At 52.6% G+C, this 16,045-nt stretch overlaps 1 protein-coding gene across 7 annotated transcripts in view; it reads left to right on the forward strand.

The window, feature by feature from the left end:
* The first annotated feature begins 661 nt into the window (after positions 1-661).
* Positions 662-16,045, forward strand: part of SH3BP4 (SH3 domain binding protein 4) — a 102,056-nt gene continuing 86,672 nt past the window's right edge. For 4 of the 7 annotated variants that reach the window (XR_014055248.1, XM_081495431.1, XM_081495436.1 and 1 more), the window contains exon 1: positions 662-1,687. The gene's annotated coding sequence lies outside the window, so the exon portion shown is untranslated. The remainder of the gene's footprint in view (positions 1,688-16,045) is intronic. The other 3 variants (XM_081495434.1, XM_081495433.1, XM_081495438.1) reach the window with 1 other exon arrangement.

The raw sequence follows: 16,045 nt of genomic DNA on the forward strand, positions 1-16,045 counted from the left end.
GTTTGGTAACTAGTGGTCCTCGAAATGGTTAGAGCCCAACCTCCAGAGTGGCTTCAGGTCAAATTCTGGTTCTACCAGTTTCCCGCTGTCAAATTAATCCTCCAAGGTTCAGTGTACTCAGGCGTGAAATGGACTAATGGGGGTAGCCAAGTGTGGGATTTGGGGGAGATTAAATGTTCCAGTCCATGGAAAGTGCTTGCCACACAGTATGTGGTGCGTTCATTCACTGAGCATTTATTGAGTACCTACTACGTGCCAGGCATATTCTAGGCACTGGTGACCCAGCGGTGTACCGGCCAGAGAACGTGTACACTGCCAGAGGCTGTGTATTCCATTTGCGATCTGCTCAGCAGGAAATTCTTTGTAATTTCCCCCGTGACTGCCTTTTTCTTGTTCTTACTTTTTAAACTTTGCGCTGGTCCCCACATGCTTTTTTTTTTCTCCACGGTCCTAGACGAGAGTAAGAAAGGTTTTGATAATCAGGCGCCCCTGTCCGCGATCTGGCCGACGACGGCCAGTCTGGGGATCCGAACATCACCCAGGGGTCTCTGCTTGGGATTCCTAGAGAAAGAGTGGAAGAGGAAGATGTCAGGGGCTTACGAGCGCGGCCAAAACGTCTCGAGACGACCGCCACCTCTAGACCTGCTCGTTATTAACGACCACGATTCCGGAGGGGCCCCCGCCTAAAGAAGGAAGAGGAGGAGACGCCGAGGCCGGATCCTTGCCGTGGCTACGGGAGACGCCGCGCCAGACCCCCGCCTGCGATGGCTCCCCATCCCGGCCTCTCCGCGCTCCGGCTCGGCCCCGCCCCCGCCTCCCGGCCCCCGCGGCCCGCGGGTCCCCCAGCCTCAGGGCCACAGCGGCTCTGCCCCGCCCGGCAGAGGCTAGGCCCCGCCCCCTGCTTTTTCCACCCCACGTAGGCCCAGCCCTCCGCAACGACCACGCCCACTAATCATTCCCACCCCGCCTCCTCCTTTTGGCCGCTTTCTAGGTCCCGCCCCTCCGAGCCCGCCCCGTCTCCCGGGCCCCGCCGCTCGCCCCTCCCCCAGGCCCCCGGCTACAACAGCTCGGCCCCGCCCTCTGCTTCTTCCAGCCCCACGCCCCCCTCTCCACCGCCCCAGGCAGGCCCCGCCCTCGGCCATGACCACGCCCACCACTCGTTCCCACCCCGCCCCCACCTTTTGGCCGCTTTCTGGGCCCCGACCCCTCCTAGCTCGCCCCGCCCCCTACCCGCCCGCGCTCCGCCCCTGGCTCCCGGAGGCCCCGGCTAGGACCCGGTCGCCTACTCGTCCCGGGCGTCGTCCCACCCCTGTCTCCCCAGGGCGCTCGGCTCAGACTCGGTCCACTACCGCCCAAGGCGCCCGGCTCCAGCGCAGGACCACCCCTCCCCTGCGATCCCGCCCCGAGACCCCGCCCTCTTGACCCCGCCCGGGCCAGGAGACACCCCCGCCCACCACTGCCGCCTGCTCCCTGGTCCCCGCCTCCCGCGCCCCGCCTCGCGCGCCCCGCCCCGGACCACCCTCAGCCCTCCCAGGCGGGGGCCGAGCGCTCCGGGCACTCTCGGCGGTCCCAGCAACTCGCTGCCGCCGCGCGGTGGTTCCCGCGAATCGGCGCGCGCTGCCGGCCCGGACGTGCTCCCAGACCGCGGGGAGAACCGCAGGAGCCCGCGGGACGCAATGCGAGCCAGGTAGGTAGGCTGTGCGCCCGGGCCGGCCCCTGCGGGCCGCTCCAGCCCCGCTCCCGGCCGCGCTCCCGCGGCGCCTTCTGGGGCTCGGCGGCTTTGCACGCCTCACGGGCGCCGATCGTTCCCCCGCCTCCCGAGTTCGGGGCTCCGGGGGTGCCCGGGCGCGGTTGGCGCCGGACCACTTCGGGAAGCCTTGCGCGCCCCTCGTGCTCCCTGGGGACTCCGTCACCTCGGCGCAGGCTAACCTGGCCCGGGGTTCCGGGAGCCGAGCCGCACTTAACGGCCCCCGCGTGAGCCCAGCAGATCCCCCTTCCCTGGCCCTAGAGAGGCCGGCCGTGAGAGGTGACCCTCCTCGGCGACTGTTCGCGTCCTCGGGGCGCTCGGCTAGGGGGGCCGTGGGTGCTCCGAGGGCTGGAGGCGCCGGGGCTTCCTCTGGCGCGGGTCCCGGGCGGAGGGAAGGGCGCGCGGTCCGGGGTTAAACTCAGTGACAATGCGTGTTTCAACTTCTTCGGAGACCCCCTCATGTTAGGATGGAAATGAGAACCCCGATTTCTGGCTTGGCCGTCCGGAGACCCACAGCCGCGAGGTGGCGGCGGCGGCGGCGGCGGCGGGCGGGCGGGGATGACTGGCGAGACGCACGTTGCTAAGTGGTGTTTCGCGGGAAGCCGGCTCCGCGGTGAGGATTGGTGGTCTGTAAGACCCCAGCCCTGGAGGCCGGCGGCTCACAGCTCGGGCCAGCCGGGTAGCCGGGGGGACCAGGCCGCGCTGGCCCTTCTCCCGGGGGTGTTGGGCGGCCCCCGGTGCCGCCAGAGGGACGGCGCCCGGGCTTCCTGCGTGCGGAGAGGCCGGTGGAGCCTTACCGGTCAATGCGATTCAAAAAGGGAACCCCGGCAGGATGTTATCCGCGCTTTTCTTGCCAAGTTAGTGCAGCTAGATCGGTACCGTGTGCTTTATCAGTAGTAAGAAGTTCACACATAACTTTTGTTCGGATCACAGCAACACTGTATTTTCTGGGTGGAAAGCATAGAAATGTAAACAGTAAAACAGAAACCATCATTGATCCTACAGTTCCTACCGGCTTCAGTATTTACCTTCTTTGATATTCATATTGCACCGACTTGCTGATCTAATCGGTTAAGTTTAGACGTGAACCTCTTTGACTAAATGAAAGCAATCCCTTTGTGAAGCTCTCCCCCTCTCCCCTTCTAAACGTGATTGTCTCTGAGCACCAAAGTTGAGGTGTCTGGGCCTGGCTGCCTTCTCAGGCCCCGTGGGTCCCCTTTCCAGTGGGTGGTATTTTCCATGCCTTCTGCAGGCTGGAGATGGAGAGAGAAACCGGCAGTCAGCTAGACCACTGGCTCAGAGGGGATTGGGATTGGCTGTGGTTTGGGTTCCTTCCCTTGTAAAAATGAAGGTAATGATTCTCAATCTGCTTCTCAGGGCACCATAAAAATTAATGGGTGGTTTGCAAAGCGTTTCGACATCCTTGCACGGACAGCGGCTGTACTTTGAGGGGCTAGGAAGCATTTCATTCCTGTACTTTGCTTTCATCATCAAATAAAACAGTCTACCTCTCACCTGGTCATCCTGGCTAGGAACTGGGAGTGTCCAGTGGAGTCTGGAGAAGGTTCCTGGCTCTCTGTTCAGCACAGTCTGCCCAGGCCAAGTCCCTCAGGAAATGGGGGGTGGGGGGCTTGGAAGGAGACAGAACCCCCTCATCCATCTCCCCCATCTGCTTTGTGCACATGGGCAGATGCCCAGAGTGTAAGGGGGCTTTGACATTAAAGCCCCAGGGTTCACAGGCCTGATGCCGAGGCCACGCTGATCTGAGAGAGAACAGTTAGTTCTGGGAGCAGGACTCAGTGAACAACCTTGGCTTCCTAGGCATTTGTTTTACGGCACTCTTGTTTACCAAATGAACAATGACCCGCTCAGATCTGTGGTGCCGGAGAAGCCTCTGTGAGCTTTAATTTTTTTTCCTGTTGTCCCAAGACTCTGGCACCAGGCTTTAAGGGGCCTTTTAAAGCAACTGGGAGGAACTGGGATCATTTGTTAATTTCGGATACTAAAAGCTGGAGCCGGAGCCGCCCGAGGTGCCACACAGGTTGCCTTTTGTTCCCCTGGCAAAGCAGTCGTGGCGGAAGCGCCTCTTTCTGCAGCAGGTCTGGAGGGTTCCAGTTTGTCATTTGATAGTTTCATTTTTTTTTTTTTAATTTTCACTCCCACCAGCACTTTCTTCTGCCCAAGGGCTAGTAGCTGAGCACCGTCCCGACACAGGGGGCTCTCTGGAAGGACCCAGAAAGTGGGCTGGACGACTTACTGATAAGTATCCTTGTGGGCTTCTGGGCTCTTAGTGTTGGGCCCCAAATTTTCTCCGTGTTGGGAGGAAAGGGGAGTCCTGGATTTTCTCCTCTGCTGTTTGCTAACTCAATTTCTAGTTACCCAGCAGCCTGGAATTGTTTCCCTGCAGGCTGCTTCAACAGACTTTTTTCTTATTCTAATGGTACTGGTGTGATAATAAGATATGCTAATAGGAACGAGGTTGACACCCCTGGGTCCTGGGAGGCCGCTCCCATCTTTAAATCTTGGCTTCCGGGCTGGTTAAGCGTGGAAAGGATGTGTGCGCTTCCTTCTTGCAAGGCAGGAGGCCACCTGGCTTCCCTCAGCTTCTTAGGGGAGCCCTTGGCCCGAACAAGGTTAGAAGCCACTTCACTGGGCCCTGGATGACCTTGCCCCAGCTGGAGGCGAACCGCCGTGGCTCCCTGTTTGAGGAACCAGGCTTGTGTGTGCCTTGTGGGCTCTGGGCCAGCCACGTGGGTTTTCCTTAGCTTGGTTATTTTCAAATTCGACACTTGAATTGGGCCACTTTGCAATTTTTCTTCTGAGAATTGGAGTCAGTCCCCTGGGATGTGTTTCCTAAGGCCCTGGAGATGGGCACTAGGACTGCTTTGTCCTGAGGGCCTGACAGCCAAGAACTGGGGAGTGTCACTGAGCAGCTGAATAGATTTCACCCTCACCTAAGGGCCAGGAGGGGAGCCCTGGGCAATCCAGTGTTGACATTCAGCTTCCGGCAAGCTGGATCCTGCCTCCCCGCTGCTTGCACAATAGAAGCCCCACATTTTGCCTTCGCCCTCCAGAGAGGGACAGAAAAAATAATTCAGCAAGCCCCTAAACACCCAACTGCTTACCAGGGTCTTCCAGAGAGCCTGAGCCTGCTTCTCCGTGGGCCCTGCAGGCGTCATGTTTTACTGGACAGCACCTGATGCATTCAGGACCAGAGTCTGGGGAAGAATGTTGACGCAAGAGTGTGTGATGTGATTCTAGGATGGGTGAAATTCTTTATAGTTCATCACCACCTCCCATCCGCCAAGTGTATAAAATATCTTCCCAAACCACTGGTAAGCAAATATGGACTTGAGATTTGGGGTGTTGTAATGAGGATCCCTTGGGCTTCCCAGATCTCAGAGTGATAAAGAATCTGCCTGCCAATGCAGGAGACAACGGGTTCAATCCCTGGGTCCCATCTCTGGATCAGGAAGATTCCCCTGGAGGAGGAAACGGCAACCCACTCCAATATTCTTGCCCGGGAGATTGCGTGGACAGAGAAGCCTGGAAAGCTACAGTCCATGGGATCACAAAGAGTCAGACACAGCTGAGCACAAAACGGGGATTGCTTGCTAAGGGTTTGTGATGGACCTGATCCAGCGTGCAGACTTTAAAATCCTCACAAAAACCCTGAGGGTTTCCCTTTTACAGGAAAACTACCGGAACTGAAGTCGCTCCTCCAGCCTCATTGTCCAGTAAGCACTCAAGCTGGGATTTAAACCTGGACCTGCCTGAGCCCAGAGCTCTTCATCACATCTTCTCGTGTGCCAGAATGAAAGAAACAAGTCACACCTTCGGGAGTGTGAAGACACAGGCATGGAAATAGCAGAGTGCCTACCTCCTTTACACGGTGATAACAAAAAGCTGGTGAAATCTTCAAAACCTGAGAAATCTTTGCAGCCTAAATGGAAACCAGTCCGTTTGCACCTTTGTCCCCCAGGGGGCCATGCCCTTGCACCCTATCTACAAGGTAGAGTTTGATGTTATTTGGAAGATGGTGATTTTGAAGTTGGGGACAGCTCAGAATCTGCCCTGAAGTTTGTCCTTGTACCATGCAAAGAGGGTATTCTGGGCAGAGGAGGTCACTAGAATAAGATTAAGATTATGGGAAGGCTGTTAAGTAAATGTAAGATAAGGTCCTCCTTCCACTGTACAATCAAATAAAGGACATACTAATGAGATTATTCTTATCTGCTCCATGAAGGCTCATCTTCGGGGAACTCTCTGAGCTTATGCCTGGTAGCCCAGCTCTTCTGAACCAATTGAAAAGAATCCTTTCCGTGAAAGAGTTTTTGTGGTTCCAAATTCTTATTAAATCACCCTCTCCTCTCTCTCCCCCACTTCCCCGTTCTCCCAGCCTGCTTCACTGAGGAAAACACTGCCCCATTCTCATGAAACATGGAAGCCTGCTAAGGTCTGCAGACATAAAAGGAATTTAAATATTTCCTTGGTCTCTGAGCCCAAAGTGTGCTGGTCAACCTGCTCTCAGGGAAAAAACAAAGAGCCTTGATGCAAGCATCAGCCAACTGCCCTGGTGTACATCTGCCTCATGGCTGAGTTCAAGCTGCCATTTGGGTCTGGCAATATTACGAAGTATCTGAGGATCTGTGTAGCCAGTAAGAGTGAGCTCCAGCTTCCATTTCATTGCCCTGAGCTCACCGGCCCAGCCCCCTTGTAGAATGGGTGAAACGGTTGCCTGGCTTCTGCATGGACCACGGCTGCCCTGGAGCTGTATGTTCTGAAAGGATTTGGATGTCGCTGAGTAGCTTAATTTGGCCAGCAAGATTTGAGTGCTTCAAAACTCAAGGCTGCTATGTGTGTACACGTGTGTGTTCAGTCCTGTCCCCATGGTCTGTAGCCCACCAGGCTCCTCCGTCCATGGCAATTCTCCAGGCAAGAATACTGGAGTGGGTTGCCATTTCCAGGGGATCTTCCTGACCCAGGGATCAAACCCATGTCCCCTTCACTGGCAGGCAGATTCTTTACCATTAGCGCCACTGGGGAAAACTGGGGGATTTTAAAAGCTCCCCAGTGGAATCAGCACTCTGATGTATATCCAGGGTTGAACTCCACTGAGGTAGGGAATTTGTGTAAGAAGGAAACTGGCCATGTGGTGTGGGACTAGGCGTGGTCACCTCTGTTTTTGAAACCAAGGAGTTGAACCTTTCCCGGGTGGAGTGAGGGAGACAGAGCCGGCGTCCCCAGGGCCTTCCTAGGATCATACAAGGGGAGAAGCGAGAAACCCGGTGGCTGAGGCCCCTTTAAGAGCCTGAGCTTGGTTGCACATAAGCTGATTACTTTTTCTCTATCATAATTAGCAGTCAAATTATTTAAAATGTAGGTGCTTCCTTGAGAGGCAGCAAGCGCGTGGGAAGGGGACGGGCTGAGCCAGGCTTGTGAGCAGCTCGGGACCAGGAAGGGACCACCAGGCCTGGGACGCAGGCTCAAGGAGGCATCTGTCTCGTGCGATACACACGCAGGATCATGGGGCGGCTGTGTGAGAAGGGGCTGGCTGGGGGCTCACTTCCTTAGCGTCAAACCCATCACCCCGAAAGAGCTCACTGCAGACTTGAGTGAGGAGCAGGCCTGGGAGCACCTGTCTCAGTCACTCCATGATGATTAGGCGGGAAGGCCAGAGGGCAGAAGGCCAAAGAGGCTGGAGGTGGGAGAACGTGTGCCCTTTGACCCCAAGCCCAGGAGGAGGTTGGGGTGTGGAGGAAGGGGTCTGGGAGCCCAGTGCAGACAGGACAATTCTGGGTCGAGAATGATCAGAGAAGTAACACCTGGAAGACCAGGGGCCCCTGGGTTTGGTTTGTTAGAACCGTGTGATTGTGCTCCTGGGGAAGAGCCTGGAAAACCAAGGACAAGACAGTAGGCCGCTGAGACGAGCGTTAGTGTCATTTGAGGATGTCAAGGCAGGAAGGACCCGGAATTACGTCAGAGGGGCTGGGATACTGGGGCTGTGGAGGCCTGGTGGGGCGCTGAAGGGAAGTGCGTGGGACCAGCACGGAGTGATGGAGGTCCAGTGAGGGGGTGAGTGGCCCCGGAGACTGTGAGGGCAAGAGGTGGGTGTGAGAGGTCGTCATGGGGACCAGCTCTTTAAAAGACTCCCCTCGCCCCCCACCCCCATACCTTTTCATGTTGTACATCTGCAGCTTGTTTTTACCAGCCTTTTCCGGGGTGAGGAGTGCGGTCCTCATTTGTCCCCAAAGACCCAGCTCCCTGAGTCTCCTCAGGGAAGCCTTTCCTGACTGCTGAGGCCAGGAGCTGGCTGACCGCTGCTTCCTTATCGTCATCCCCTGGGTGGGGCTCTGCTGGGCAGGGGGCTGCACTTTCTTTTTCTCCGCATCCTTGCTGTACAGACAGCGTATCCTGTGAACCAGGAGGGCGCAGGATGGAGACCAGGGCAGTGACTGCCCTGTAACCGTGAAGCAGCAATGCTGATGGGAGCAGGCCTCTTATCTTCACAGCTAAAAATTACTCCAGAGGAGGAAAGCAATTCCTATGAATAATAATCAACTGACTTGTAAACGCTGCCCAGCAGTGCCCTCGCAGTTCTGCCCTTTGCCATCTCACTCACCCCGACTTCCTGCCTTTGTTTACCTATGTGTGCTATCACCCTTTTGGAAAGGATTTTAATTTTTATGACTTTCAGATACAGAAAAGTACAGCTCTTCCTCAACTTCAGATGGGGTTATGTACCGACAAATCCATCGTACGCTGAACATATTGAAAATGTGTTTAATACATCTAAGCTCCCCAGGGTCGTAGCTTAGCCTTCCCTAGCTTCAGCGTGCTCTGAACACTGTTAGCCCACAGCTGGGCAGAGTCATTGAACACAAAGCCTGTTTGGTAATGAAGTGTTGAATAGCTCACATAATTGATTGAATATTGTACTGAAAATGAAAGACAGAATGATTGTCTGGGCGCAGAATAGTTTTGTGTCAGTTCTCGGCCCCAGCGGTCACTCCCTGCCCCGCCCAGCATCACGGAAGAGTGTGAGACCCACATACGCTAGCCTCGGAAAAGAGCAAAATTCAAAATCTGAAGTCCTGTTTCTGCTGAACGCATGTTGCTTCCACCGCCTGGTACAGTCAAGAGATGCAAGTCGGGTGTGCGTGCCTGTGCTTGGTTGCTGAGTCACATCAGACTCTTCGGGACCCCGTAAACTGTAGCCCACCAGGCTCCTCTGTCCGTGGGATTTCCCAGGCAAGAATACTGGAGGGGGTTGCCATTCCCTTCTCCTGGGGATCTTCCCCACCCAGGGATCGACTCACGTCTGCTCCATCTCCCACACTGGTAGGCAGATTCTTTACGACTGAGCCAGCTTGTTCATGTCCGACTCTTTGAGACCCCATGGACTGCAGCCTGCCAGGCTGCCCTGTCCTTCACTGTCTCGCGGAGTTTGCTCACACTTAATGTCCAGTGAATAGATAATAACATCCAATAAGTCAGGGACCATGTGTAAATGGAATATGTGAAAAATGCAGCTTCGTTTAAACATTTGAAAATTACCCTCAGAATCATTGTTTTGACAACTGGTGTCAGATGTTTGTGTGTGTCCCTTAGAGAAGTGGAAAATAAAGCCTCGTGTTTGAATTTAACTAGGGATGATGGCTGGAGCCACTCACTGTTCTGCATATAATAAATCATGTCAAGCTCCGGGCCAGGCCTGTGACCCAGGGCCTCTCAGCAGCAGGTGGTGGTGACCCGATGGTTAGAGACAGTCAGCTGCTATGTCTGCTCTCACTCTCCCTCCCTGTCATCCTGGCCCAAATATCCCCTGGCAGCAGTTGTGGGTTTTTTCTCCCTTGTGGCTTCAGAAATCAGTGTTTATGACATCGTAAAGAAGGAAACTTTATTCTGGTTTTGTGCTGGTCCACAGCCATTTGGCTATTTCACCTTTCTGTCCTGGATTAGGAGACCAAAGTTCCAAATTTTGATCACATGTTTCTTTTTATTCAGCCAAATATGAAACAGTCTGATTTGCACAACTGAAAGTCATCATAGGAGATTCAAAAATTAAGTGACTGACCATCCATCATGTTCTTCTAAACACTGTTTTTTGTACCTGAGGCATTGTCAGGGCAAACTGGGATGGGACAAGTTCCTTTTCTCAGGGGTGTCTCCAGTGGTCCTTGTTGAGATCTATTTTATTTTGGGTGATGTCATGGGCTTCCAAATCCCACACACCTGTCTGTGTTTGCATCTTTGGCTTCTCTTTGCTTCTAGCTTTGACCTTGGACAGATTTTTGGACTTCTTTGAAGCTGGGCTTTCTTACCTGTAAAGCGGTGTTGGTGGAACTGAACTTCCCTGGCTGGGAGATTTTCATGTGGAGAAATGGACCTTACTGCATCACCCTCTCTTGCGCTTTGAGCCCCGTACCTGTCCTGGGGAGGTTTTCGTGACTGTGGCCTTTGGGGTCTTGTGCACTCTTGTAGATTTTTTAAAAAATGTTAAGTAGAGATTTTGTGTGATGCCTCACCATCTGAATTAAACAGGAGTGCAGGGGTTTGATATCATTTAGGTATTCAGTCCGACGTTTAAAGAATGTAAGTGTTTCCATTGTAAGTGTTGACATTTAAAGATGATGGTAATTGTCTAAGGATTAGAATCCCCAGTATTTGCTCTGTCTCTGAAATTCCTGGTGCAGGAAGAGAGGTGAGGGATGGGGTCAGCAAGTTTCACTCCAGTCTGAGACCTGGGGTGGAGAATGGTCCTGGCTTGTAGACTGGGGGCGCCAGCAGCCAGTGGCTGCTCTGTCCTCTTGCAAGAAGGCCTTACATGTCCTCATTACCTTGAGGGGTCGGGGAGGGAGATGAAGCATCTTGTGTTCAACAGACATCTTTTCTAGATTATGAATTGTTTTGGGAAGAGTTTCTCGTGATTTGTCATTCTTAAAAAAACCGTGTCTGCTTAAGTTTTTTTTTCCCTCCCTCAAGTAATTATGTGTTCATTTTAGAAACATTGTGTGTGTGTGTGTGTGTGTGTGTGTATCTGTGCGTGTGTGTTTTAGTCACTCAGTTGTGTCCAACTCTTTTTGACTCCATACACTATACCCAAGCAGACTCCTCTGACCATGGGATTTTCTAGGTAAGAATTCTGGAGTGAGTTGCCATTATGTTTTCCAAGGGATCTTGCCGACCCAGAGATCAAACCTGGGTCTCCTGCATTGCAGGCAGATTCTTTACCATCTGACCCATCAGGGAAAACCCTTTAGAAACATCAGAAAATGCAAGAGAGGAAAAAAGTTCACAGTGGAATTCTGCCACTCAGGGTAACTGCTCTGGGCATCTTTGTGTCTTTCAGATATTTTCACATGTAAATCTAGATCCTTCCAAAAGGAACAAGATGGTGGAGTGGGAACTTGGTTTTTTGTTCACTAGATGCCTGACGCATAGTTATCCTTCAATCAGTCTTTCCCTGTTGAATGAATACTATGCTTTTTACCAAAAAATTGTTGATATACCTTCAGATCAATAAGTCCAGATTTGCATCCTCAGTTTTGCTGTCACTCTCCTAGGGGATGCACCCTCTTAATTGAACAAGTCCTTGTTCATAGACAGTTTCCAGTGACTTTGAAATTATAAACAGTACTGCAGTGAACATCTTTTAATACATGTAAAGTTTTTTCTTCTAATGATTTTCTTTTCTTTTCTTCTTAACTTCTATAAAGAACTTCTAACTTTATTAATGATTGGGTGAATGTATAATTAGAGGAGGAAACAGCGACCCACTCCAGTATTCTTGCCTAGAGAATCCCATGGACAGACGAGCCTGGTGGGCTACAGTTTACCGGTCACCGAGTCGGACACAACTTAGCAACTTAGCATGCACACGTAAGGAACTGTAACAACACTGCCCTCAGCAGACCTGGAGATCTTTTTGATGTGAATCCCTTGTGTGGTCAGGTGTTACAGTGGAATCCCACTGGTCACTTACAACCTTCTTGTATTTATAAAGTGCACTCCTCCTAAATGCTTTCACATACTGTCTGCCTTTGCTCTCAGAAATACTTACTCGTTTCCAGTCAAAAATACTGAGGCTATTACTCACCCATCTGGGTATTAAATCAGCATTTATTGAGCATTTACTTGTGCTTACAGTGAAAATAAGAGAGAAAACAGATGCAGGAAGCAAAGTAAAAGCACAGATATTTACAAAAAAGACTTGGCAGTGTTAAAAAATGATTTCTCAGTGGTCACAGACCCTGAGCTGCTGGGGCTGGTGAGCCGCCTCCGGGGCTGCAGAGCTGGCCATACAAGCAGGGGCCCCTGGGGGGCTCTGACCTTGGTGGATTCTCTGTGCTTGGCTTCCAGTTCTTGTTTCCAGAACCTGAGTCACTGCCAAGACAGACACAAGTTAACTAGACTCACAGCGACTGATGTATAAACCCAGTGGTGCTTTATCTGTCAATCAGGGGAGATGTGATTACTGAAAGGATGACATGTCTCAGGTTATGGGGCTGGTTCTTCTGCAGGCTGGTCATTAGGGCATCTGGATGACAGAGGCTGCTCTGTCCAGACAGAATTAAAACAAGACTGGTGTGGGGATGCGGAAGCTCTCTCACCTGCTCCTAGCTAGAGATCTAAGAATGATTAGGCAAGCTTGCCTCACCCCCCTCACACCCTGGCGTGGCTCAGATGGCAAAGAATCTGCCTGCAACACAAGAGACCTCAGTTTGGTCCCTGGGTCAGCAAGATCCCCTGGAGGAGGGCATGGCAACCCACTCCAGGATTCTTGCCTGGAGAATCCCATGGACAGAGGAGATTGGCGGGCTACAGTTTATGGGGTCACAAAGAGTCAGACGCAATTTAGCGACTGAGCACACACAAATATATAATCGCTGTTCAGAAGAGCATGTCCAAAGGGAGTGACATTCGGGAGAGTTTCTTTATCTGTTGAGTGAAACTTGGTGAATCTTTAGGTCAGTCTCAGCCTCTCTGGCATTCCTTTGCAGGAAATTGATTTCTTTTTTCTTTTTTTAATTAATCAATGTCTTTATTTATTTGGCTGTACTGGATCTTAGTTGCGGTACTCGGGATCTTGAGTTTGAGTATGTGGGATCTAGGGATTCAGGGATTCAACCCAGGTCCTCTGCGTCGGGAGCCCAGATTCTTAGCCACTGGAATACCGGGGAAATCTGGGGAATTGATTTCTGAGTGTCTGGGGGCTAATGTGCTCTACCTTGTACTCACAGGCAGGCAGGGGCTGGAAGTGCTTATCACGGGTTTAGGGAATGCACATACATGCCAGTTTCAGAAACAGAACCATATGGGGCCGTCGTGTGTCCTGAAGCCTGGGAATGTTTCTGTTGGACATCTTCGAGGAAAGGGAAGCGGCTGATGTCCATGCATTCGGCTTCAGGAACTGCCACTTGGAGCTGCCCAGGCTCCTGTTGCTATGGGCGTCAAGAGTGATCCTTGGGGCTGTCTGTGTCCCTTGGGGAGCTTCGACATGATGGACTGCACTCTGATCTAGCACGCGGTGATGGCGCAGACTTGATTTCTGAGACCTGTGGGTTCATTAAGGGCAGAAAGTACTTAATACCTTCCACCGATGGTAAGGCCGTAATTTTGATTTCTAGCTGCGGTCTGGCATCACAGGACTTCTTCCTTCTGGCAGGAGAGGAAAGCTGAGTTATAGGCGGAATATTGGTTGGCCTGTGTCCTGAGCGTGGTTTGCGGGGGACCTGGCTGCCTCCTCTGTCTTGGCACCGGGGTTCCTGTGAGTCGTCGTCCACCCAGCGTAAGATGAGGCGGCACTTTTCAGGCTGCCCGGGAGGCAGGAGAACTGCTCTTTCATGCTGGTTATTTGTCCTGGCTGCCAGGCCCCGCTCTTGGAGTTTGAGGGGGTGGGGAGCCCCTAGATCTGGCTTGAGAGCCAGGCTCTCTTGTAACTCTCTACCCTGGCCCCTTCCCCTCCTCATTAGCTCTTGTTTCACTTGGATTCATGCATTTCCTCCCTCACTGTGAGCCAGATTAGGGGTGGGGTGGGGATGGAGGGGATGGAGAGACCACCAGGGAATCGGCCACCAGTGTCCCAGGAAAAGAGGTCAGGGCTCCCCAGGTGTGCTGGAGGTCAGGGCTGGCTCCCCAGAGAAGCCCTGCTAAGTGGGGGGCCCCCGAAGGAATTGTGGGAGCCCATGGGGTACTTAGGCATGGCGGGCGGTTGGTGAATGCCAAGAACTAATAGAGGTGTGGGTTTTCTGGGAGCACGTGGAGGGGATGGGAGACGCGGGTGGCAGGGGTCTGGAAGGGTGGGTCTTTCTGGTTGTCAGTCAGCTTTGAACTTTTAACTCAGGCCACCGGGAGGATGATGAAAAGGAACCTGATTCGCAAGGGCTCAAGAAGTTGAGCAGATGACCATGCCTCCCTACTCACATCCGTGATCCCCCACAGCTACCTTGGGATCCCCTTCTGTTGCCCCACTCTGCAACCCACGTGGGAGCCACTCCCTTCTGACCTACTGTGAGAGTATCGTAGAATCATCCGAATGTTTTAACAACCACCCTGGACAGTTTTAAGAGTGACCTTTGTTACCCCAATGACACTTAGCAACTGGGCCAGCTGTCGGATTATCGAGTCATAGCATCTTCTATTCCAGAAAGGAGAAGGTGTGGATCAAGATGCAGAGACTTCCTGGATAAAACAACGTCGGAGGGACCCAGTGAGACAGATCCAAGTGCCTTGCCCTGGTCAGTGGTGTCCTTGGCCGTTTCTGAGCACGGCTGTCCCCCTGAACCCTGTGCTTAGGGGCGCAGGCAGGGTGGGTCCTGATTTTCCTTGTCAAGTTCTCACCAGGCCTGGCAGTCATCCCCCTCCCCGGCCCTCTTCTCCTCCCGCCTTGAGTTGGTAGCTGCAAAGTTGCGGCTTTGCTGGCCTTCAAGAAGATTTCCGTGTTTAACCCACATTCACCTGGCTAATTCTGTGTCTACTTCTGGGGAAAAACTGTAGTCCCACCTCCTGCGCCAGTCAGACAACACGCTGTCCTCCAAGGTCTCGGAGTAAAGCCGGTCCTTTATCAAGGTTAAAAGGGACAGAACTGAAAGCTGGAAAATGATGTCATAAATACCATTTTTTTTTTTGTCATTAGTGAAATTGTCAAGAAATTGGCTGCTTGCTAAATGGAGGGTCTGATGATTATTCTGGAAAGAAGCAGGGCTCTTTTGATGAGCAGGAATATGCAGAGCAGAGGGCGACTCCCAAGGGGGATGGGTGTTGGAAGGCTGTGAGTAACAGGTGAGCAAAGCATTCAGGACAAAGTGTCGATTTACGGCTTAGCTGCTGCTGCTATGTCACTTCAGTCGTGTCCGACTCTGTGCGACCCCATAGACGGCAGCCCACCAGGCTCCCCCATCCCTGGGATTCTCCAGGCAAGAACACTGGAGTGGGTTTCCTTCTCCAGACCATTATAAACTAGGCATTATGGGAAAACCTGGAGTGAATGTGACTTTGAATATGTCAGGTTGCTTGCGGTTGTCCTTTGCCTTCAGGTTTTACTGCTGGGAGTTGCAAATAGACAGCTCTGTAGAGCTTGCACACCAGGCTAGACAGGAGTGTACAGAATTGGTTTGGGTGTGAAAATTGATGGGCCGATCTGGGGTGGTCATCTCCCTGCTCACCTGAAACCCCCTTCATTTTCTTTAACTAAACAAAGTAAACTGTAAATTTAGCGTGTTTTGAGGAGAAAAGGTAGCTAATATTTGTCAAACACCTACAGGCTGTCAGTATAACAGGGGCTCTCACTTTTAATATATAAGATCCTCCTAAAAGCCAGCGGGTTTCCCTGGTGGCTCAGATGGTAAAGCGTCTGTCTGCGTTTGATCCCTGGGTTGGGAAGATCCCCTGGAGAAGGACATAGCAGCCCACTCCAGTACTCTTGGCTGGAAAATCCCTTGGACGGGGGAGCCTGGTGGGCTACAGTCCATGGGGTCGCAAAGAGTTGGACACGACTGAGCGACTTCACTTCACTTCTTCTAAAAGCCAGCAGGGTAGGTGGCTTTGTTCACATCTTACCGATGATGAAACCGGAGCCAAAGAGGGTAATTATTGTGTTCCTGGGCACAGGGAGTATCCCAAAACCCCAGGGAGTAAGCTGTTGTATGTGGTCCTTATGCCTGGATATTAACCGAGAGGGTTATTTGCCCAAAGCATGAATGCCAGGCTCCGCGTGCAGCTGTTCCGTTGTGGAAACGTACACTGTTAGAGTGGGAGGATTAAGTGCATTGAAGATGACCCCAAACCAGACATTGC

This window comes from Giraffa tippelskirchi, chromosome 5 (genome assembly GCF_054371585.1).
Source record: "Giraffa tippelskirchi isolate mGirTip1 chromosome 5, T2T-mGirTip1v1.2.pri, whole genome shotgun sequence".
Classification (NCBI taxonomy): Eukaryota; Metazoa; Chordata; class Mammalia; order Artiodactyla; family Giraffidae; genus Giraffa; species Giraffa tippelskirchi.